Raw genomic sequence first — 26,116 nt, forward strand, 5'->3', positions numbered from 1 at the left:
TGTTGATCAATGGCGGGATGCATAGTCAGCATTCCATCAGTTTCCACTGATTTCACCTCCATTCACCCAAAACTGCTGACTGGCATTTTAATAAAAAAATTGTCTTTAAGCTTCGTTTCATCTGACTGTTTTCATTGTGTTCAACTATGCCTTCTGTTTACAATCTTGGTTGTTTGCTTCTCCAATAGACTTTGATATTGACATCAAAACCATGATTTCTTTCATAGATTTTTAACATTTTGTTGCACCTTCACTGAACTTGTCAGGGTCTGAATGTATTTCAAAAGGCTACATGGTCCTCTGTATCTTTCACACAAACACCATCTTTCTCACAGTTAGGTTTCACTTTCATCCGGTTTGAGTAGTAATCGTGTTTTGGAGCTATGTCAACTGGCACTAGATGAGTGCACAGACTCACTTCACCATTCTCTTTCATCATCAGTACTACAAAACAGATTGACTCATTCGGGATGTCAACTGGTGCAATAGCTTTTAAACAAACAAACTCATTAAGACACACTTCTGAGTCTTGCTCAGCATTTGAAAAGCTGAAAAATGCATTCTAACTCAGCTTCTGTTTTGATAACAAATCATCTTGTTGTTATATCTTGATTTCAAAAGCCATCAAATGTTATAAAGCCCTCTTAAAAGAAACAACATGCAATTGCAAAGAGCTTTCCACATCCTTGGGCATTCAGATAAGTACCTTTATTTATAGCATGATAAATGCCACATTTATCATGGTAAATGCTCAGGTCTTGTTGCATTCAAATGGGACTCTATAATATCTGAGGAATCGCAATTAGTGATGCTGTCTGTATTGTCACCTTACTAAACAACTCTGGTGGACAAAGTAAAATTAAAAATTGTGAGGGTTCCCACCAAGGTTAAAAAAAGTCCAAATTCTTCCATCTGAAAATTGATTTATGACACTATATACTTCTTTGCAAACTCTCCCAATGTAAACAAAAATCCATTAGTTCTTGGAGGGTTATCTCTCTCAAACTGTTTTAAAAGAAATCACCATGGCTACAAGAAATTGTCAAAAGTTAATTATTAAACCCTTTCAGGCACACAAAAAATCCATATACCACGAGCTCACAAAGCCATCAGAAGATGCCAAGAGGCAGTATCAGACCAAATTTGAGGCCCAAACTAACAATATAGACACGCATCACCTGTGGCAAGACCTACACACAATAACAGGATCCAAAATGAAGCAGAGCAAGATAACAGGCAGAAACACATCTCTCCTTGACATGTTCAATGTTTTCTTGCTTGGTTCAAGCAAAATGCCAGTGGTGCTGGCCCGACAGCTGCAGACGCACTTGCAGACATCAGATCGCGCTTCCTGAGAGTTAAACCAAGGAAAGCGACAGTCCTGGATGGAGTCCCAGGCTACGCAATTAGATCCCGATGTGGACCAGCTGGTAGAGGTATTCCCTGACATATTCTGCAACATGTCTCTCCTCCAAGTCAAAGTCCCTACCTGCCTCAAGAAGACCACTGCCATCCCAGTACCGAAGAAAGCACATGCAACGTGCTTTAATGACAACTGCCCAGTGGCTCTGTCCTCCACAATCATGAATTGCTTCAAGACTGATCATGACCCACATCAACTCCAGTCTACATCCTGCCTCAATCTCCTACAATTTGCCTACCGACGTAACAGGTCTACAGCAGATGCCATTTCCCTCACCTGCACTCATCCCTGGAATATCTAGATAACAAGGACACCTATGTTAGACTCCTGCTCATCAACTACAGCTCAGCCTCCAGACAGATCTCAAAACTCTGAGACCTAGGTCTCGGATCTGCCCTCTGCAACTGCATCCTCCGCTTTCTGACCCACAGACAGCAATCAGTGAAGACAGACAACAATAACACTCAATACTGGAGCTCCTCCCTAAGGATGTGTTCTCAGCCCCCTACTATACTCCCTGTACACCCACAACTGTGTTGCCAAATCCTGAATGAATGCCATCTACCAGTTTGCGGATGACACCACAGTAGTAGGACAGATTTCTAACAACAATGAGTCAGAATACAGGAAGGCTTGGTGTCATGGTACAGTGAGAACAACCTGTCTCTCGATGTCGGCAAAACTCAAGAATTGATCGTTAACTTCAGGAAGAAAGGAGGGGAACACGTCCCCATCTGCATCAACAGAGCGGATGTTGAGAGAGTGGAGAGCATCAAGTTTCTCGGAGTGCTGATAACCAACAACCCCTTGTCCTGGACCTCCCACACAGATGAGACAGTCAAGAATGCCCAATAACACCTCTTCTTCCTCATGCAGCTCAGGAAATTTGGCATGTCTGTAAGGAGCCTCACCAACTTTTACAGGTGCACCATAGAAAGCACACTGTCTGGGTACATAACGGCCTAGCACGGCAACTGCTCTGCCCAGGACCATAAATAACGACAGAAGGTTGAGTACATAGCTCAGACCACCATGCCAACCTCCCATCCATGGACTCTATTTATAAACTATCCACTCTTGCTGGATCAAATGCTGGAACTCCCTTCCCAACAGCACTGTGGACATACTGACATCAGATGGACTATCGCAGCTCATGCAAGGGGCTCAGCACCACCTTCTCTCAGACACCAAAAGGTGGGTAATAAATGTGGTCTTTCCAGTATTGTTCACATCATATGAAAGAATAAAAATGGGTGTGAGCTTCCTACAGTCACATTCATAGGCAGCCTAAGGTGTTCATTGTCAGTTGCATTATGTCAAGGAAGACCCATATGGCAATACCCTGAGTGTGAGTATGAGTATGCTGCGATGCAACGTGGTGTGGCAATGCTTGAACACATATCCAATAACTTCGCTTGTCAGAATGTCAAGGGAGTGAGTGTCAGGTTCTCATTCTTATACACCCCTACTTGTACAAACATAAAGAAAACAAAGAACAAAACTAGGCCACACAGCTCTTTGAGCCTGCACCACCATTCAATATGATCATGGCTGATCATGCAGTCTCAGTATCCCACTCCCACTTTCTCTCCAGACCCCTTAATTCCTTTAGCAACAAGGGACACGCCCAGCTCCCTCTTGAATGTATCGAATGAACTGGCCCCAACAGCTTCCTGTGGGAGAGAATTCTGTGTGAAGACATTCTTCCTCATTTCAGTCCTGATGGCTTACATGTTATTCTTAGGCTGGCCCTCAAGAATCTCCCTACTTCTGTCTTAAAAACATTTAAAGATCCTGCAACCACTGACTTTTGAGGAAGGGAATTTCAAAGATTCACAATACCCTGTGAGAATGTTTTCTCCTCATCTCTGCCTTAATAGTGCAATCTCTTACTTCTAAACTTTGACCCCGGTTCTAAATTCTCCCACAAGAGGGAAAGATCCTTTCAGGTCATGTCTCTTCAGGATCATATCTTCCTCAATTGAATAAACCCAATAGAACACAGGCCTAACCTATTCAGTCTGTCCTCCTAAAGCAATTCACTCATTCTTGGTATTAGCCTAGTAAACCTTCTCTGGATCATTGCCAATGCATTAACACTCTTGCCCCAAGTAGGGTGACCAGTACAGTCCACGATACTGTACATTCTATTAGATTTCTTGATTACTTATTGTACTTGAAAATGTGTTGCTGGTTAAAGCGCAGCAGGTCAGGCAGCATCCAAGGAACAGGAAATTCGACGTTTCGGGCATAATAATAGGTAGGGAGGAGGGACGATGGAGATGTGATAGGTGGAAAGAGGTCTAGGTGAGGGTGATAGGCCGGAGTGGGGCGGGTGCGGAGAGGTCAGGAAGAAGATTGCAGGTTAAACAGACTTACTACTTATTGTACTTGCATACTAACATTCCATGATTCATGAATTTGGACGTCCAGATCTCTCTCTATCTGAGAGCTCTGCAACATCTCACCATTTCTATAATAAACTTCTTCCCTATTCTTTCTGCCAAAGATCCAAGATCCATTCAAGATGGCAGCAGTGGAGTTGGCAGCACCTGGGTTCCTGAGCAGGGAGGCTTGTCCACTCTGTCTATTTTTTTTTCTTTTCTCCTTTTCTCATCTTTTTCCTTTTAGTTTTTAATTCTAGAGTGAACTCGATGGTGGCAATATCAGCAGTGATGGTATCGACAAGGAAAGTGGAAGGTGATAGGAACGTGGCTCTGTCTGGGTCTGGAGTGGACTCTAGCAGATAGCGGTGAGGCGGCCCATGAGCCCACATCGGCTGCTATATCGGTGGAACACTGGCGAGGTAGACCCACCCCCGAAAGGTGGTGCCTGGGGAGAGGCGACTTTGACATTGATTGGATCCAGCGCTGGTGGCAGAAAAGTGGTGGTGGAAGAATTGGGGAATTTCTTTAAGTGATGTCCTTTTCCAAATTATTCCTAAACTATTCAAAATGGTGTCAGACCATTGTGACAATGAAGCTTTCCACTGTATTTTACTGTATTTTGAACTATAAAATATACGTGACAATTTCACAGTTTCCCACATCGCACTCCATTTGACAGAGCTTTTCCCACTTATGTAATCTATCCATACTCCATTATGGGCTTCTTATATCCTCTTCACAACTACTGTCAAAAATTGTCTATCATTGTAAGACCATCAGAAACAGGAACAGGAATAGACTGTTCAGCCTCTTGAGGTGAAAGTGAGGACTGCAAATGCTGGAGATCAGTGTCAAGATTAGTGTGATGCTAGAACAGCACAGCAGGTCAGGCAACATCTGTGAAGCCGGAAAATCAACATTTAAGGCAAAAGCCCTTCATCAGGAATGAGCTCCTTTTGAGGCTGTTCAATCGTTCAATACGATCATGACTGATCCAACATTCCTCACATCCAATTTCCTGCCCTTTTCCCACAACCTTTTATTCTTGGACTGATAAGTATCTATCTCTGTCTCCAATACACACAAGAATTCTACCCCACAGTTGTGTCATAAATAACTTCTAAATAACTCAAAATTCTTGCTGTCCTGTGTATTTGACCAAGTATTGAGTACACAGTAAAGCAGGATTGGTTCAACACACATTGATTTTTATTCCTTTGCGAGTTATGAGCAGCATGTGCAAGGTCAACATTAATGGCACAGCAGAATCAAAAAGGGTGGCATTGGAAAAGCACATCCTCAAATGCCATCGAGGATAAGGTGCTGACCTGCTTTCTTGAATCACTGGGTTCATGTGGTGTGTCAGGGATTAGGCCAGACTCCCTCAAAATATTTTAAGAAGGTAGCCTAGACATTAATCTTTTTCTTATTTTAAAGGTTGATGTGAAATGGGTGTTCCAGGTATGATGCAACTGGTCAGACCACTCAGCATTAAGCAAAACAGAATTTATTTAAACACTATGGTTGAAACATGAACAAAAGAAAGCTGAAAAGTTAAAAATCACACAACACCAGATTATAGTCCAACAGGTTTAATTGGAAGCACACTAGCTTTCAGAGTGCCACTCCTTCATCAGGTGATAGTGGAGGACACAATTGTAAGACACAGAATTTATAGCAAACATTTACAGTGTGATGTAACTGAAATTATACATTGAAGAACACCTTGATTGTTGTTGAGTCTTTCATCTGCTCGAATATCATGATAGATTCACTTCCTTCATGTGTAAATCACAAAACTTTTTGAAAAAGTTGCATTCTCAGGTTAACTGTAACAATCAGTGTTAGCTAGACAATATGTTGAAGGTGTTGGCGCCCTGTGTTCCCTGTCTGTGCCATGATGTTTAGATTGATTCTAATCTAAAAAGTGAGATAACAGAATTTTACATGAATTCATGCAGTTTTTTTAGCAAAGTACAATGTAACTCTGCAGATAACTCTGTTATCTCACTTTTTAGATTAGAATCAATCTAAACATCATAGCTCCGAAAACTAGTGTGGTTCCAATTAAACCTGTTAGACTATAACTTGGTGTTGCGTGATTTTTAACTTTGTACACCCCAGTCCAACACTGGCATCCCCAAATCAAAAAAAGCTAGATTCAGAAAAACTTAATCATTGGAAAACTTAACCAACCTGATACAGTAACCATTAATAATTAACTGGCCCAATACAGTAATATCCCTTAAACACGCCCTTTGGCAAAAAGGCAAATTCAAACACAGATTCTTACAGACAGACAGGAACATCCAGAGAGAAATTTCAAAGAAAGTCAGAGGAATCCTTCACTGAAGTTTGCAACACTTCTGGACTCCAAACTCTTGCGACTGCTACTGCAAAAAACAACTAGAAAATACCTGAACTGGAAGAACTGACCACTTCCTTTCCATTGTTAACCCATTAAACTCCCTAGACTCCTCAGCATCTCTGCCTTTAGGACCTGTCTTACAAAATACAAGGTCAAAAAAACCTTTTAAAAGTGACAGCATTGTCACAGGTGTTAAATACTGTTCAGAAGGAATATCCAGGCTTTTGTCCCAGCAACAGTAATGGAATGGCTTGTCGCCAGTGCGAATTAGAATTCAGACCCCCCAATAGTGCTCAACTGGGTAGGGAGTGGTTAGACAATAGTTAGCTGATGTTGGCTGCAATCAGGACAAGTCAGGAAGGAAAAAGAAGCATTAAACATGTACTAAGTCCCTTGTTTACAATCATAAAATGAACATATGGCTATTTCAGCTTCATGCCATTGATCACGGGTATTGTCATGAAGACCTGTTTTATTTTCAATAACAATTCCTCATCCCCAGCTGGGAGTATTATTAAAATTATTAAGAATAAGTGTTTTTTTTTCAAAAAAAATGCTACAACTAAAAGTGGTGAACTTCCAGCTTCAGTTGTTAATCATCTTATCCAAACCACTAAAATCTCCTTTGATTAGGATTTGATACATTTACTGCCTACTTTGGTAACATGTGAAAACATCTTGGTGTCAAATACAGAATCCTTTACCACATTTTCGTTTTCATTTCTTTTACTATTTATTTACTATTAAACCTCTCACTTCCTCAGCTGTATCCATCAAGGTAAAAGCCATTGCTCAAGGTGCAGCACACTTACCTGTGACTCAGGTTCTGGGTTCTTCAAAAAGGCAAAGAGAAAAAATCCAGCATGAAAATGTGACGATCCTGTCACTCTAAGAGGTTATTTTGAAGGGAGGTTGTAAGGCAGAGGTGAAGGTCTGTCTCGATGAACAAAAACAATTTGTGAAAACCTTGTTTTTTGTAAATCGGAACAATAGAAGCAGCCTGGGGGATGTGACCAGTTCTCATACACCAGGCTTTCTAGTGTTCTTTAAGATTTTAGGATTACTTTTAAGCAGAAGCTATCAGGGTCTCAAGAGAGTTGGAGGCTTCAATGGATGTCTCCTGGCTGCTACTTTCTCTGAATTTTCTCCTCATGATTTTTCCTCCTGGATTGGAGAACTGCATGTAAGAATCTCTGTCTGAATTTGCCTTAATGCCAAGGGGTGCATTTATGGGATGTTACTATATTGGAACAGTTAATTAGTAATAGGTACTGCATTCCTGATGAAGTGCTTTGCCCCGAAACATCAATTTTACTGCTCCTAGGATGCTGCCTGAACTGCTGTGCTTTTCCAGCACCACTAATCCAGAATTTGGTTTCCAGCATCTGCAGTCATTGTTTTTACGTAATAGTTACTGTGTCTATTATTCTGTTAAGTTTTTCAATAGTTCAGTTATTCCAGATTCCTCTTTCTTTTGTTTGTATTTTAATTATAATGTGTAAATCAATTGTGTTTTGCTTCATGCTGAGCAGTTTGACCAGTGGAATATGGCACTTCACATCTACTTGAAAATAATAAAATGTTATGTTCTTGGCTACCTTCTTCAAATATGTTGAGGGGGTCTGGTCTGGTTCATAATAAAAGTTTGCTGTAGGGTACCACAGGGTGCCCTCTTTCAAATGAGACTTTAGACCAATATCTTTTCTGGTGGATGTAATCAATTCCTGTTGAAAGTTTCTCCATGGGAAGAACAGTTGCATTTTCGTATTGCATTGGTTCTTCAATGGAAACAGATGATTTGGTCATAAAAACATAGAGGTAGGAGCAGGAGGAGACCATTCAAGCCTACTCCCTCATTCATCACAATCATGGCTGATCGTCCAACTCAATAGCCTAATCCTCCTTTCTCCCCATAACCTTTGATCGCATTCACCCAAGTGTTATATCTAGCTGCCTCTTGAATACATTCAATGTTTTGGTATCAACTACTTCCTTTGGTAATGAATTCCTTAGGCTCACCATTCTTTGGGTGAAGAAATGTCTGCTCATCTCACATTGCACTTTGAGAGAAATTGCTATGCACAAATCGGTAGCTATGTAATAACTGTGACAACACTTCAAAAGCACTTTGACACAGTCGGAGGCAGTAAAGGGTGATACATAAATCCAAATCTTACTACAACAACATGGTTTAGTACTTAGTACCTTCTCTATTCTGTGTTTTACTGTCCTGCATTTCAGCTAGCCTCTATCTCTGATGAGGTTTTCACCAAAAAGAACTTCACAGCTACGTGCCTCGGGGAGAACTACAGAATGTTTGATGTTGACAGTTATTTTTCCACCAGCTCAATAGTTCTAGTTAGGAATGTGATATTTCAAGCATTTCACTGAGTTCTCCAGTGCAGAGCTATTCCATTTAGGTGGGACTAGCTATCGTGTCAGATTAATTCCATCCATCTCAGATAATGGAGACATTCTCAAGCCCTCGCTGCACCCACATAAACAAGGGGCTGTACATATCTTCGAGAGATGGTAATTCGTCTTTACATCATTCCAGTTTCTTCTGAAGATATTTCATCCACTTGGTAAACGGCCAGCACTTTCTAGTTACACTGGGGAAGAGCATCGCTTGATTGATGGACTTAAAAGCCATGATTTAAATTTATTTGAAAACTCTAGAATGATTTATTGGCACAACACAATTAATGGTTGAAAGAATGCAGGGACAGCAGTGAACCATGAGAAACGGTTTGTGAAATTTATGCACCTGGAGTTTGGTTACATGGAGAGACTGGATAAAATGGGATTGATTATTCTTGAGTAAAGATAGTTAATAGGAGACTTAATTTTGAGTCATCAAAATTATGAGGGGTTTGAGAAAGTGCCTGACAGAAAGTCAAGTTAAAGTCTGGACAGAATTATTGGAGAGACATTTCCTCACTTGTGCAATGACTGAGAATGACAGGGCACAGATTTAAAATATTTGGCAAGAGAAGTGATGAGAGAAAAAATGTTTCCCATACAACAAGTGGACTAATAATTCAGAAACCCACACGAATGTTCTGAGATTATAGTTCAAACCCTGCCTTGGCAGGAAAAATTTGAATCAATAGATACCTTAATAAAGAAATTTGGTTTTAATGGTGACAATGTAATCATTATTGATTGTCACAAAAATCCACCTGGGTTCATTAATGTCTTTTAAAGAAGGAAATCTGTCATCCTTGCCCAGTCTGGCTAACATGTAACTCTCAGCACACAGCAACGTTGTTGACTCTTCAGATTAGAGATGGTGTTGGGTATCAAAGCCCAGGTCCCAATGACATTTTTTTTAAAAAAACAGGAAGGAACTGCCTGAGAGACTGGTAGGAATATGTTCAATTGAAGCATTCGTAGAATAGAATCCCTACAGTGTGGAAGGAGGCCATTTGGCCCATAGTCCACACTGACTGTCCAAAGAACATCCCACACAGACCTGCCCCTCAACTCTATAATCCTGCATTTCCCACCTCACCTGTACACAATGTGCAATTTAGTGTGGCCAGTCCACTGAACCTGCACATCATTACATGGTGGAAGAAGCCAGAGCACCTAAAGAAAACTCATGCAGACAGGGGGGAGAACGTGTGAACTCCACACACACACACTCACCTGAGGGTGGAATCAAACCCAGGTCCCTGATGCTGTGAGGCAGTAGTGCCAACTACAGAGCCACTAGTGCCACCCTAAAATGAGTTAGCCTGATCTCTGAAAAGGAAGAATGTATGTGGTTAGAGGAAGAAGGCAAGAGAATGACTTGGAGTAAGTTGTTCAATCTAAAAGCCAGTGAAGACATGAAGAGATGAATGTATGCCTCCTGTTACAATTCTGTGAAGTGTTCCCTTTGCTGGGAGGGTTGTCAAATGAAGGACACAATGTTAAGTTAATTAATGAGTGAATCTCAAAGGAAATGAGCAGAAACCGATTGACAGAGTCAGTTTGTTAGGGCCTGAAAGGATGGTTAAAATAGACTCAAAAGCATATTTTGATAGGGAATTGAATAAATACTTGATGAGGAAATGTTTGCAGAGCTATGGGGAAAGACCATGGGGTGGAATGAACTGAATGGTTCTTTAAAGATGCTGGCATAGTAATGGGTTGAGTGGGCTTCCTCGGTGCTGCATAATTCCAAGATTTTAGTTACACAGAATAGAACATATGCACCTGCTATAGGAAGGAAGCTTTTCCAGCATCAGCTATCTTATACTGGTTGTATATCTCCTTCCTCTGGCAAAATTACTGTGTACTGCTTACATTGTTTGATGGATGTTATTATATCCAGCCAAAATGTAAGACTCCAAAGCTCAGCAGCTGTAGGAAGCAGGATTGAATGTGTCACTCTGCCGAACAGTGTGCTCGGATCCTTGGAGCTATAGCTGTGTAGATGACAGGACAAGTGGCTCCAAAATGAACTCAAAGTAGAATCTACCATCATCTTGATTGCAAATTGCAGCTGTCAATCATAAGACCATGAGAAATAGGAACAGGAGTGGGCCACTCAATCCCTTAAGTCTACTCAACCATTCAATAGGATCATGGCTGAGCACTTGGTCACTAGTAGTGCCATTGCCACTGGGATTATTCTTACTATAAAATATTAATACAAATGCTGTGTTCAATTCAAATTCTAAGATTTTTATAATTCACATGTTTAAAAAATGAAGAAGCATCATGCTTTAACAATTGCTTTGCATGATAATAATCACATGTATATAGAGAAGATTATAGCAATATGGTCATACTACAGGACTAAAGGTCAGGACTAATGGTTTGCAAATCTGAGTTCAAATCCGACAACAGCCTCTGATGAATTTTGGCTGCACTTTTAATCCTGGGGAGGAATTTGCAAATCAAGCCATTTCCCATTGGTGCCTGTCTGGACTATTTTCATGGTGGGTGAGGCAGAAACATATTATGGTCAAGGTCTTTGCCTCAGGGAGTAGGCCTAAGGTAGCAGTGTACACAAACTGGCAACGTGGAGGGCATCCATCAAGTATTTTCCTTCCTCTGCTTACTAGGACATTACCCCAATCATTGTACATGAGTACAAGGCCAGCTGAACACTTGAACACCTTCACATAGTCGACATTACAACGTTGTCTCTCAAATCATTCCCACACACTCACTCTTCCTCATCCATTCATGCAGGATCAACTATGTACAATATCTTGAGCCTTTTTATAACATTCAGAAGCTTTAAAAGGCTCATAAACTGTTAATTTAACAGACAATAATTCATAACCTGCTCCATGACACAATCAGATTAAATTAACTCAAAATTGCCATTCTAACTATAACTCCACTGATCTGAGTCAAATTGTGAGGGATGGAATTCAGCCAAGCCTTCATAAAATGATTTAAGTGAACATCTGTGTCAACTTTATGTTAAAACCTTTGAAGGCATTGAAAGAGGTCTGCTCAAGATTTGGAACATGGAAAGAGATTTCCTTGGGGGATGGGATAATGATTGATAGTCTTTTCAGCAATGTTCATATCAATAAAAAAAATCTCACAGACCATAGCAGGACCTTGTGGTTGCATTATTCTGCATTCTGAGATATCCTGTAACTCTGCTGCATGTTGAACTAGATGATGATCCACAATTAACAAAAGATGAAAGAACTTACACCTTGATAATCCCATCATGTTCTCAGGACGTCTGTATGAGTTTTATGGCATTATTCCTGAATTGCAGCCATGATTGTAAAGCAGGAAGTATGACTGTCAATGTGCTCACAGCCAGCCCCAACAAATCTGAATGGAGCCATGCACAGATAATTTGCTGTTGACTAAGGTTGGCTTGACAGATAAATATCAGCCAAAGGACACTTTCGAGAATTGCCATACTCTTTTCTAAAATAGTGCCAAAAGGATATTTTGCACTCACCTGTAGGAGCAATGGGGCCTCAGCGTAAAGATGATGCCTCCAACAGTTAATCGTTCCCTCACTGAACTATGGGAAGTGTCAACCTAGGCTTTGTGTTCACGTCTCTTTATACAGAGCAACCCACTGCCTGAGAGAAGTGACGGCCTCTCATTGAGGCACAATAGACATTGCAGTTAATTCTAGAGTGTGTATTAAGCACTCTTTAACCCTACATTGTACTACAGTGTATGGCCAACAGCACAAAAAAAGATAAATTTTATTTAATTTCTTCAAAGGTAACAGTCTGTTGGTTTTATTTTCATATTATCTGAGGAAAGTTAACCACATTTTCTCAAAATTAATTTTGCCTGTTTGACAGCAGTATGAGACGCAAGTGCTTTGAAGAGTTTGCCAACATAAAATTTAACTTATGTAACTTACAGCCTGGAGAGTAAATTTTCTAAAGGGCTTTGGTCTGTATAGCCCCTTAGTCTATTTAGTGATGTTTTATTTTACACCAATGATTCCAGTACAATGCAAGTGATTTTCTTCACTTCATGCTACGATTTTGATTAATATTAGAGTTGGAATAATGTAAACGAAAGGCAAATGTAACACTTGTTTAGGTTAATCAGCTTCTGGGATTTACATAGCAATGTTTTTAAATTGGAGTGTGAGAGAATGCATTTAACCCATTATTTCCTCTTACACTACATGAAACTCAGATTCCTTGTGAAAATGAAAATCAAAATAACTGCAGGTACTGTAAATTAGAATCAAAAACAGAACTTGCTGGATAAGCTCAGCAGGTCTGGCAGCTCTGTGCATAAACATTTTGACCCAAAATGTTAACTCTGATTGATGCTGCCAGACCTGCTGAGCATATCTAGCAATTTCTGTTTTTTGTCTCTCCCTCACTTAAATGTTTACCCATACATGCATGGGAGACTCACACTTCAAGAAGGTGGCATATCGCTCATATATTTATGACAAGAACAAAAGGTTTTATACCATTTATAGATAACAAACTTCCAATCAACTATTCCTACAGGTAATAATTTATACATTTACTCACCCCTATCTGTGCTCAACCATGTTTGCATAATTCACATTCCACTTTAGTACACCTAATTATATTACTCAATCATGTTTAAACTAATACAAGTGATTATATTATCCAACCATAAAATTACATCCTTGAGCTGCAGTATGTGCTTACAATTACTGAAAAACCTCAGCTGTTCATTTTGCCCCCATCAGAGCCCTTTCAATATTTTCTAGGTAATCAGAAACTTGTTTCCATCCAGCACTTTTAACATGTTAAAACACCCCAAGTTTCTTGTCAGGAATATAATGAAACAATATCTGATACCAAGGCATGAAAGAACATATTATGGCAGATGGTCAAATCTTTGTCAGAAGTAGCCTCAAGGTTAAGGTTAAAAGAGGTACATCATATTGAGAGGTGACTACCAGCATCACAATTAGCCATTTCTGACATAGATTCTGACAGACCTCACTGCTCTCTGGATGAATGCATGAGATGTGGACATCACTGGTTGGACAAGCATTTCTTGCTTATTTCTAGTTGCTCTTGAGAAGGTAGTGGTGAGTTGCCTTCTTCAACAGCTGCAGCCCATTCATTATAAGTACATTCACAATCCCATTAGGGAGGGAGATCCAGGCTTTTGACCAAGCAACACTAAAGGAATACTGATAGGTTTCCTGATTGGATAATGAGTGGTTTGGTGATGAAATTGCAAGTAGTGGTGGTGTTCCTTTATAAATACAACTTTTCACTATCTAGATGGAAATGGTTGTGGATTTGGAAGGTGCTTATTAAGGAGTCTTGGTGAATTTCTGCAGTACATCTTGTGGATAGTGTACACTGCTGCTACTGAGAGTCAGTGGTGAAGAGAATGGATGTTTGTGGATGTCATGGACTGAAGCACATTATAAGTTATAAAGCAGATGCTATGGCAAACAACTACTTTGTGTGTGTGTGCAACTTGCAAAGCCATAACATACCAACTGGTAGACAGTGACACAACATTGTATACACATGGAAAATGGAGTCCTAAGAAGTGAAATCTCATAAATGTAAGTTATACATATAACAATGGTGTATTTATAGTTCTGTTTGACAGCCATACACAAGTGCTTTGAAGAGTTTGCCAACATGGGATTTAATTTACATAATAATAGCCTGGAGAGTAGCTTTTCAAAAAGAGTTGGGTCTATATAGCCCCCTCATCTATAAAGTGAAGTTTTACTTCATACTGATGATCCCAGAACAAAGAAAGTAGTTTTCTTCACTTCATGCTTTAACTTTTGATTTATATTGCAGTTGAAATAACATGAGCCAAAGACAGAAGTAACATTTAAGTTATAGAGTCATAGAGCTGTACAGCATGGAAACAGACCCTTTAGTCCAATTCGTTCATGTCGACTACATATCCTGAATAATCCAGTTCCAATTGCCAGCATTTGGCCCAAATCCCTCTTAAACCCTTCCAGATGGCTTTTAAATGTTGTAATTGTACCATTCACCATCATTTCTTCTGGTAGCTCATTCCCTATATGCACCACCTTCTGAATGAGAAAGTTGCCTGTAAGGTCCCTTTAAAAGCTTTCCCCTTTCACCTTAATCCTATGCCCTCTAGTTTTGGACTACCCTGCCCTGGGGAAAAGACCTTGACTATTCACCCTATCTATGCCCTTCGTGATTTTATATATTTCTATAAGATCAGCCCTCATCCTCCAATGCCCCAGACTATTCAGCCTCTCCCTATAGCTCAAACACTCCAACCCTGTTTGGGATAATCACCTGCTGGGATTTATTTAGGAGCTTAGCTACATCTCAGCTACAATACCAAGTATTGTTTCGGTCTCCTGAATCTTTGGAAAGATGGAGGTTAGGACCACAAGAGTAATTACCACTCAGTAAAATTTTAGTTTGAAGAAACATCTGAAGAGAGCTAGAAAGGTGGAGATGTTATAGGGAGCGAACTTTAGACCCTGGACACCTGAAGCCATGAGCACAAGCAGCAGAGTAATGAACATTGGGAATGCACAAGAGGTCAGAGAATCATGGAGATTGTGAAACTCTACTGAGCTAGAAAACATTAGAGTGACAGGAAGGGACTTGATCATTTGCAGAGCCCAACCACAAAAATATTGAAATATGATAGAGTAATATGATTAACTGATATGCCCAAACCTGATTATTATGTGAAAGGTGTTTTAGATTAGATCCCCTACAGTGTGGAGCAACAAGTCCACACCGACCCTCCGAAGAGTCCCCTACATTTGTCCCTGAGTAATGCACCTAACACTATGGGCAATTTAGCATGGCTGATTCACCTAACTTGCACACCTTTTGACTGCTGAAGAAAACCAAAACACCCAGAGGAAACTCACAGGGAGAATATGCAAACGCCACACAGACATTTGCCCAAGCCTGGAACTGAACCTGGGTCCCTGGTGCTGTGAGGCAGCAGTGCTAGCTACAGAGCCACTGTGTTGGTGGCATTGTTTTTGCTGCTGAGTAGCTATAAGGGAGTGGGACAATGGGCAAGTGGAATTCGGCATTGTCTGAAGGACAGAATGAGAAACACTGGAAGTGAAAAAGACTTTTAACCGTCCAATAATTAGTGTGATTTCAATGAACACAATGCATCAAATGGTGCTGCAGGCTTTTCAACCAGCAATGATAAAAATAATTGTCAGGATTAATGCTAAACAGCAAGGCACAATTAACCTACAAAGTAAACCCTGATCCACTTTCACCGTGCAAATGCTTTTAACTGAAGAAGAGTGATTAATGAATACAGCAAAATGCTCGATTGAAGGTGCAGGCAGTGAATGTGACAACGTTAATGACAAACTCCTGGATTGTCATTGATCAGTGGGAACTTCGATGCCTTCTGCAAATGGTGAGGTGGACAGATTACTATATGTAATTTGGAACTACCTGACAATTTTTAAACTAAACCTCAATGTCTGCCATTCATTAAAGGCCAAACACTTGGCATATTTTATAAAACCTTCCTATAATCCTTCACATTAGTAGAGGCATCAAACAACATTTAAAACAAATTAAAATAGATTGGTTTAAAAGCTGTGCTAGGGATACAAAGAAAAATATTAATGCTTGGCAGTGTAATTTCTGGCTTCTAAGAAAAATTTAGAACTAAAATTACCTGACACTGATCTGGCATCAGTGAAATTGGAGTTTCTGTTTGGACACAATGCCCATTGCATTAAAATTTAGAATGAGTTACACTTGCTGTTGAATTCTTTCCTTCAATAAATACCAGAGAGAGCATGATGTTTGCATTAGGCTAGAACCAGCTGCCTTAACCATTTTGAAATGCTCATGTCTCTCAGTTGTGAGATTTGGATCAATTAATTGAATAAAGACATTTGGTCCTCCCTTCTGTGACAATGCTGTGACATTAAAGGTTATTTTAAGCCCACAACATCCACGAGCATCCGCTCCCTTCAGCACTCACTCCCAGTAGCAGCAGTGTGCACTATCTACAAGATGCACTGCAGAAATTCACCAAGACTCCTTAAGTAAGCACCTTGCAAATCCATGGACTATCTCCATCTAGATAGTGAAAGGCTGTAGATACAAAGAACACACCCACAACCTGCAATTTCATCACCAAGCCACTCATCATCCAATCAAGAAAAGTATCACTATTCCTTGAAAGGTTTTTCTTTGAAGGGAGGTTGTAAGGCAGAGATAGCGGCAGTTTGGGGTACAGTAATTGGATTGTGTCTTTTTTCATGCAGCCTGAATGGGTATGGCCAGCTCTCACAAATCCAGATTTCTGGGCTGTGGTTTGTTTTTCAATAACATCAAAAGCTATTGGGATCTCAACAGAGTTGGAAGCTTCTTTGAATGGCTCTTGGCTGCTAGTCTCTCTGAACTTTCTCTTGATGTTTAGTTCCTCCTGGAGGAGAGAACTGCATGTGAGAATCTGTGTCTGAATTCTTCTTTTTGCCAAGGGTGTGTTTGTGGATGTTACGATATTAGAATGACTAATTAGTAATAGTTACTGTATCTATTATTCTAAGGTATTGTAAAAATCCTCTTTCTTTTGTTATATTTTTACTAGTGTATAAATAAATTGTGTTTTACTTAATGTGGAGTAGTTTGAGGTAAAAACAATGACTGCAGATGCTGGAAACCAGATTCTGAATTAGAGTAGTGCTGGAAAAACACAGCAGGTCAGGCAGCATCCAAGGAGCTTGAAAATCGACGTTTCGGGCAAAAGCCCTTCATCAGGTTTGGCCAGTCTCAGTCCATCTCAAATAAACATTTTACTTTTGCTTTTATAATGAGAAAGATTTAGGGTCTAGGCACCTTCCTAAAATATTTTGAGGGGCTCTGGACTGGTGCATAACATTTTCCATCAAAGGGAAGCAATTCATTTGGCCAGCAGCATGATCTCCTGAGGACAGAAACAAATTCAATCAGTCATGAACTCCTGTTGTGTTTCCCGCCTCTTTTCCACTTCAGATGGAAAAATGAAGCATTAGGAGTTTAAAGCACAGAGCCACAGTCAGTACAAAGGAATGCAATTGCCCTCACTTTTATTCAAGTGTAAATCATCCAGCAATTTGTAACAACAGGTATCTGCGAGTCGTGAATTGCCCCAAATTTCTGGGGCTCTGGGCTGCCCCCACCTTTAGGCCAACACAGGTTATCTTCAACCTTGCTGGGAGAACTCAGACTTCTGTAGTAAAAGGGGCTGCCCCCCTTAGCCAGCAATAGACATTGAACGTCTGCTGAGAGCACCTTATTCAAAATGCTGGCACTTGCACGATTCCATTGTGAGGCTGTTTTTCTGTTGTCTATCCTAAGATCCTTGGCAATTATTCACCAAGCCAGAACATAGGGCTAAAGATGTTTTATTTACCACAGGGAGGATGCATAGGCAAGTGATGGAGTGTTCACCATTTGCCTGTTGTTCTAGCTCCAACAACACTCAAAATGCTTAACACCATTGAGAATGAACCAGCCCCACTTGATTGACACCACACCCATAAACATTTGCTTTCTCCACCACTGACGCTTAGTCACAGCAGCGCGTACCATCCTAGGTAGACAACCATTCTTGTGATTGTCAATGATGACAACCATCTACAAGATGCATTGTTGGAACTCACTGAGCTCCTTCAACACCAGCTTCCAAGCCCATGGTCACTTACATCTTGAAGACAAGGGCAGCAAATACATGGGAACACCACCATTTACAACATTTTCTCCAAGCCGCTCACGATTCTGCTTTGGAAATGTGTCTCCATTCATTTAGTGTCACTGGATCAAGAATCTGGAACTCCTTCATTGACAGCATTAAGGATTTAACTTCACCAAACAGACTGCAGCAGTTCAAGAAGCCAATTCATCACAACTTTCACAAGGGCAACCAGCAACACCCATATCTCACAAAGAATTTTAAAATAAAGTCTTGTATCTGCTTCAGCTGGAATGGAGAATAAACCAGTACTGATGGTGTTAATCTAATCTTCACATGTCCAAACTAAACTAAGCATTTTAAGAATCCAAGGTAAATACTCAGATAACTCTTCAAATCTGCAAACATTTTCATGGAAACATTACTCTCATGATTAGTCATGATTTGGAGATGCCAGTGTTGGACTGAGCTGAACAAAGTTACAAATCACACAACACCAGGCTATAGTTCAGCAGGTTTAATTGGAAGCACTTGGAAATGCTTCCAATTAAACCTCTTGGACTATATCCCGAGTTTAGAAACATTCATTTTTATGTTATCACAAACATTTGAAGTACTGTCAATTTTGCATATGTTAATCAGGACATCAATTTTAACTAATAGAACTTCATTTGAGGAATTAATCGATGAAGATGTACCTGCACTAACTTGAACATTGATATATACCAATCTTCACCACATTCGATAAAACCTTCAATCTGTTTGCTGAGCAAGACTGAGGGAGAGCTAGCATTACATTGTTGATTGTCAGGAAAAATACCTATCTGGCTCATTGATGTCCTTTAGGGAAGGAAGTTACCATCCTTACCTAGTCTGGTCTCCATGTGTCTCTAGTCCACAATGACGTGGCTGACTTTTAACTGCCCACTGGGCAATTAAGAATGGGTAATAAATGCTGGCCTAGCCAGGGGTGCCCACACCTCGTGAATGAGAACAAACATGGATCGTAATTGTTCACTGAGGTGCCTAACCACAAACTTTTCAAGGGTTAACTAGCCATTAGCAATAAGTCTCAGTGTTTTCATTTTTATCCATATCCCAAGACTGAAAAAAATAATTTAAAGTATGCACTCCTTTTTTTTACCATTTTCTGGGATTTGACCAGCTCACCTCAATATATTTGTAAGCCATGATGTGGAGGTGCCAGGGTTAGGCTGGGGTAAACAAAGTCAGAAGTCACATGACACCAGGTTATAGTCCAACAGGTTTATTGGAAATCACAAACTTTCAGAGTGCTGCTCCTTCATCAGGTGAACTTCACCTTATGAAAGAGCAGTGCTCCAAAAGCTGGTGATTTCAAATAAACCTGTAGGTCTATAACCTGGTGTCATGTGACTTCTGGCAATATGTTTGGGTTTTTTATTGCAGCTGCATTGATCAGTTTGGCACTGCTTCCAATTTCTCTTTATAATAACGTCTACTTACAATCATTGTTTTGTTTGTGCTCTTTACCTTTAACAGAATTTATCTTTAAGGATTACATATGCCTTGGGTATATAATGCTGCGACTCTGCCTGGTAATTCATTGGCTATGAGTCTTCCAGCTGCCCACCAACCTTTTCTTTTTCTTTAATATCTGATGTATATCTTATTAATTATGGGCTAAGCTTGACATGGAAGAAAAGTCCTGTGAAACAATATTTAACAAATGTCACATGTAGGATCAACTGCACGGGAGTGCAATTACAATCAATGCACTATGACACCATAGAAGTTCTACATCACAGATGCAAATGCAGATACATCAGCATGCTGTGACCTCATGTTAGTCACTATGGGATTTTTCAGGCATTGAAGATAAAACTCAAACTGCAGCATACTGTTCATGAAACATTTGCTAAACTCAATGTGGAAAACGATCGCTTTCTTTGAATGAGTGAGGCGGAAATCTCAGGTCACTACTGTGGAGACAAGGAAAAGGAAAGGGCTGAATAATTAGCTCAAGATCGATTGCAGTCTGAGAATCCTGTACCTGAGGTTATCAAGTTTTTAGGATAGTTCCTGTTCTGCTCACAAATATGAATGAATAATTGAAAAAGATAGAAAGATATCAAGCTGAACTACAAGCTTTGATTAGATTACTTACAGTGTGGAAACAGGCCCTTTGGCCCAACAAGTCCACACTGACCCGCCGAAGCGCAACCCACCCATACCCTACATTTACCCCTTACCTAACACTATGGGCAATTTAGTATGGCCAATTCACCTGACCCGCACATCTTTGGACTGTGTGAAGAAATCGGAGCACCTGGAGGAAACCCACGCAGACACGGTGAGAACATGCAAACTCCACATAGTCAGTCGCCTGAGTCGGGAATTGAACCCGGGTCTCAGGCGCTGTGAGACAGCAGTGCTAACCACTGAGCCACCGTGCCGCCCACAACCCAATGGAAAAAAAATGCTCAGTTCCAGGAAGATCTAGAGCAACATGCCAGAAAAACAGATCAGTCTCAGCAGGAGCAGCTTTAGATACATAGACCTGAGAACAGAGCAATGCTGGGGAAGCTGGCAGATTTGCAAAATTGCTGCAGATCAAACAATAATCTGCAAGTCGCTTGTAAGAAAACCCTTTTAAAAATATAAACCGGGAATAGGCTTCAGTGAAAGCATTTAAGCTGGACATCATGGATTTTAAAAGACCACCGAAGCAGCAAATTGGTCCATACTTCAAAGAAATCCAAAAGAAAAACAAGTTGGAGAGGCTGGATACTTGTTCAGATAGATTCTGTGGGAAAAAGAATATGCTGGATTAACAAAGGGTTAAACTTTTGAAAGAAGGAAAGGAATCTAGACTGTAAAAACAGAAGCTTCAAAATGTTTTGGATTCTTTTAAAGAACAAAATAGTAAATGCAAGTACTTCAACCAATTGAACTAATTTCACATGTGAGATCTATTAGCTAACCTGGTATAAAACTTGGCTGTCACATGAAGAAGAGCCAAATTCTGGGACAGTTAATGTGGTCCACAAAAGAAAGTAATTATAACCCAAAATGGAGTGAGGGATAGTATCGTATATGAGTGGAAATCAACAGAACTTGCAGACAAAGTAACTATCATGAGATCTGGACATATCAGCAATAGTTAAAGTTATTGAAATGTAAAAACATGGAAAATATGACCAGGAAAAGGTCATTTCGTGTTTCGAGCCTGCTTTACCACACAATACAATCATGGCTAATCAGCCAACTCAGTTCCTTGTTTCTGCTTAAACCTCATGTCCTTAAACCTCTTTAGACATAGGAATTACCTCTAAATCCTTCTTGAAAACATTAAATGTTTGACCTCAACCACTTTCTGTGGCTGAGAATTTCAGAGGCTCACTACTCTTTAGATGAAGGCATTTCTCTCCATCGCAGTCTTCAATGGCTGACTCTGTATCCTGAGACTGTGACCCCGATTCTGGACTCCCTATTCATCAGGAATATCCTTCCTGCATTTACCCTGTGTTGTCCGTTGGAATTCTTTAGGTTTCAATGATAGATTTCCTCATTCTTCTAATCCCATGTAATTCATAGCACTGAACCATTCATTGTCAAATATTTATTTCCTTTTAGCAACAATGAATTTGCATTTGTCTCTGCAATACATGGGATTTGTACTTCTCTGTAGATGCTGTACAAATACAAACTAATTTTTGCTGAAAGCAAGTAAATATTTAGCAATGAGTGTTTCGGTGCCTTAATTTGGGAACTACTTAAGCTACTAACAATATTCTCCTTAACTTCCATTTGTTTCTTCCTTTAGAATGGCCGTATATGGACTTAAATAGAGATTTGTGTTAACACGTAACCTGCCTTGTTAAGATCAATCATTGCCAAACAGATGGCCAACCTTATGAAAGTTGATGTTGAATAAAAATGATTGCTCTTCCATATCATTTGCATGGCATGGCTAAAGTGGTATGTTAAATACGATGCAATTAAATATATACTGTGTATAACAGCTTGAGATATCATTATGCTTTGCAACAGACATGCTGCTTCCAATGACGCAAGCATATTTTCACCTTCCTTTTAAAAACACTTTTCTTGGGTAGCTGCTGTTGGAAATAACGTTTCTCACAATTATGTAGATAAGTTAAGAAGGACTTATTCTCCTTGTGCAGCCATCCATTCAAAAGATGTGCTGTCAACTAAAATGGATGCTAATGTGGCTAGGACATACTACAGATAAATGTAATTTGGTTGAATTTTTGTGGAACTACAGTTGTATTCAAGGTAACAGTAACCTGAAGTCCATTCCAAATCCTAAATGGCTGGAATTTGGATAATCTCTATAACAAGTAATGTTTATGCTTCCAACAATAAGTTGCATTATTATAGCACTTTAATATCATTTGGAACATAGTTTATTCACAGGAACATCATCCAACAATATTTACGCTGACCAAATAAGGGGAAATTAGAGTCAGTGACCATTAACCAGACATAGAGATGGACTTTAAGGAGTTAGGCTATTGTAGAAAGGTTGAGAGAGTAGAGAGGCACTTTCAGAGTTTAGGAACCAGAAATTGAACTTATCCCGTGAGATAACTGTAAGCATTATCATTAAAAATTTTAACATCAATTTATGTATGAGATCAAATGTTTCATGGTCAGGATTGCATCGACCATTATCTGAATTGCAAAATTGTAGATGTTTATCCAGCAAAACAGCTATAGTTTTCCCAGATTTTCTTAAAATAAATCATTTTTGGGTGCGAGCACGGCTTCCAATGTTGTGTTTCCTAACCACGTTGAGTTGCCTGTCGAATGTGACGTCTGAGCCTTCCTCTTAAAATGCAATAGTTCCACTGCTGAAGATGAAGCACCTCAGGATGTTCACCCAATAGTAACCAAGGAACAGCAATGTATCTCAGGATGGTTTGTGACTTGGTAGGATGCTCCAACATAATGGATGACTTGTGGAGAATTTAAATAAAAACAAAAATGCAAAATAAATCATTTAAAAAAAACATAACTATGAGTGTGGTATAGTTTGATTGAAAACTAATGAGAAGGAACAAAGCATATATGGTTGTTTTTTACAAGTTGTGGGCAGCACGGTGGCACAGTGGTTAGCACTGCTGCCTCACAGCGCCAGGGACCTGTGTGGAGTTTGCACGTTCTCCCCGTGTCTGTGTGGGTTTCCTCCGGGTGCTCCGGTTTCCTCCCACAGTCCAAAGATGTCCGGGTCAGGTGAATTGGCCATGCTAAATTGCCCGTAGTGTTAGGTAAGGGGTATATGTAGGGGTATGGGTGGGTGGTCGCTTCGGCGGGTCGGTGTGGACTTGTTGGGCCGAAGGGCCTGTTTCCACACTGTAAGTAATCTAATATAATTTCAATGTCAAGCGCAGTAACCCTTTGTGAGAACTTGACAAAAACAAATAATTTTCAGCAAACATCTCCACTTCTGACCTCTTGATGGAGGGCAGGTCATTACACACTTTGGGCTGAATGGCCTCCTTCCGTGCTGTGTCAATTCTGTGACATCTTTTCAACCAAGAGATTCAGTTCAAAACTCGATTCTTGCAACATTGGGTGAGAATTAATCATTAAAATCATACTGCATAAATAATAAAAGAAATCAAAATCAGGGCCAATCGTGTCCACAGATGTTTAAGTTGGACATCGCTAATCAAGTCTCTTTCATATCTTAATGAATGCATTCGGTGGAATGTCACAAAATTATTATACTGCTTTAAAAATTGTTAAGGTAGCACTATTTTAAGATTACCCAAACAACAATGTGATATACTAAATAGTTCTGCTTTAATGAGTTCAATGGAGAGTACAAGAGGGCACACCAGCAGCAGTACTAAGCATATCTAAAAATACCTGGTGAAGCTACAACGCAGGCCCAGAATCCTCAGTGGTAGTCAGTGGGCATGCATGCCAATTGGCAGAAACAGCAAGTGATACAGCTGAGTGATTCCATAAGCAATGGATTAGATCTAAGCTCCATAGTACTGCCACATCTAGTCAAGAAAGGTAATAGACAATTATGCAATTCACTCGAGGAGGTAGCTCCACATCTAGGTGGGGCTGATGAAGAGCTTTTGCCCGAAACGTTGATTTCCCTGCTCCTCGGATGTTGCCTGACCTGCTGTGCTTTTCCAGCACCACTCTAATCTAGCTCCACATCTATCCGATCCAGAATTACGGGACAGGTCAGTGTACGCAAGACATCACCATTCATCAGGGCAGTTATTGTAAGATTAACTTGCTCAGCAATGTTATTACACCTCCAGAGCAGGTCGGACGTGAACCTGGGCCTCCTGATCTAGAGGTCGGGATAGCACCACTGGCACCACTGGCCCAACCATCTTCAGCTGTTTTGTCAATGACCTGTCCTCCATCAAAAGGTCAGAAGTGGAGATGTTTGCTGAATATTGTTTGTTTTTGTCAATGTTTCACAAAGGTTTACTAGACTTGAAACATTAACCGTTTTTCCCTCTACAATCTGACCTGCTGGGTTTCTCTAGTGCTTTCTGTCTTTGTTTTAGTTTCTTCACTGGTTTCCTTCGGGGGAAATAGTCTGTATCTTTCTGCAGCAAGACTGCAACGAAGGTCCTGGGGAGTGCTGCTGAACAAAGAGACCTTGGAGTGCAGATTCATAGTTCTTTGAAAGTGGAGTCACAGGTAGTTAGGATAGTGAAGGCGATGTTTGGTGTGCTTTCCTTTAATGAACAGTGCCTTGAGTATAGGAGTTGTGAGGTTATGTTGCAGCTGTACAGGACATTGTTAGACCACTTTTGGAACATTGCATGCAATTCTGGGCTCCCTCATAGCGGAAGGATGTTGTGAAAGTCGAAAGGGTTCAGAAACGACTTATGAGGATGTTGTCAGGGTTGGAGAGTTTGAGCTATTGGAAGAGGTTGAATAGGCTGGGACTGTTTTCCCTGGAGTGTTAGGGGCTGAGGGGTGACCTTATAGAGGTTGTTAAAATCATGAGGGGCATGGATAGGATAAATAGACAAGGACATTTCCCTGGGGTGGGGGAGTTCAGAATTAGAGGGCATGGGTTTAGGTGAGAGCGGAAAAATTTAAAAGGGACCTAAGGGGCAGCTTTTTCACACAGAGGGTGGTGCGTGTATGGAATGAGGTGCTAGAGGATGTGGTGGAGGCTGGTAGAATTACACCATTTAAATCTGGAAGGGTATATGAATTAGGAAGGGTTTAGAGGGATAAGGGCCAAGTGCTGGCAAATGGGAAAAGATTAATTTAGGATATTTGGTTGACATGGATGAGTTCGATGAAAGAGTCTGTTTCCCTGCTGTGCATCTCTCTGACTCTATAACACTGGGCTGACAAGTCACATTGGCTCCATACAAGTGTCAGGCAATCATCATCTTCAATAAAAGAGAAACTAACTCCCGCCTTTTGTTATTCAATGGTATTACTATTGCTGTATGTTCCATTCTCAACAACCTGGGTGAAAGGATTCCAAGGATTGGAAAATTAACTAGATCAACCATTTCAATACTTGTGGCTCCAGGACTTCTGCAGCAAGTAACTCATCTCCAAACTCCCCAAAGCTTGTCCACCATCTACAAAGCACAAGGCAGGAGTGAGTTTGAATACTCTCCACTTGCCCGAATGAACACAACTCCAACAACAATTAAGAAGCTTGATAACATCCAGGATCAAACAGCCCACCTGACTGGCACTCTATTCAAAACTTCACCTTTCAGTCTCATCATCACTGATGCACTGCGACAGCAAGTCATAGAGTCAACTCATCCATACTAACCAGATATCCAAAAGTAATCTAGTCCGTTTTGT

The sequence above is a fragment of the Hemiscyllium ocellatum genome, chromosome 11, assembly GCF_020745735.1.
Source record: "Hemiscyllium ocellatum isolate sHemOce1 chromosome 11, sHemOce1.pat.X.cur, whole genome shotgun sequence".
NCBI lineage: Eukaryota > Metazoa > Chordata > Chondrichthyes > Orectolobiformes > Hemiscylliidae > Hemiscyllium > Hemiscyllium ocellatum.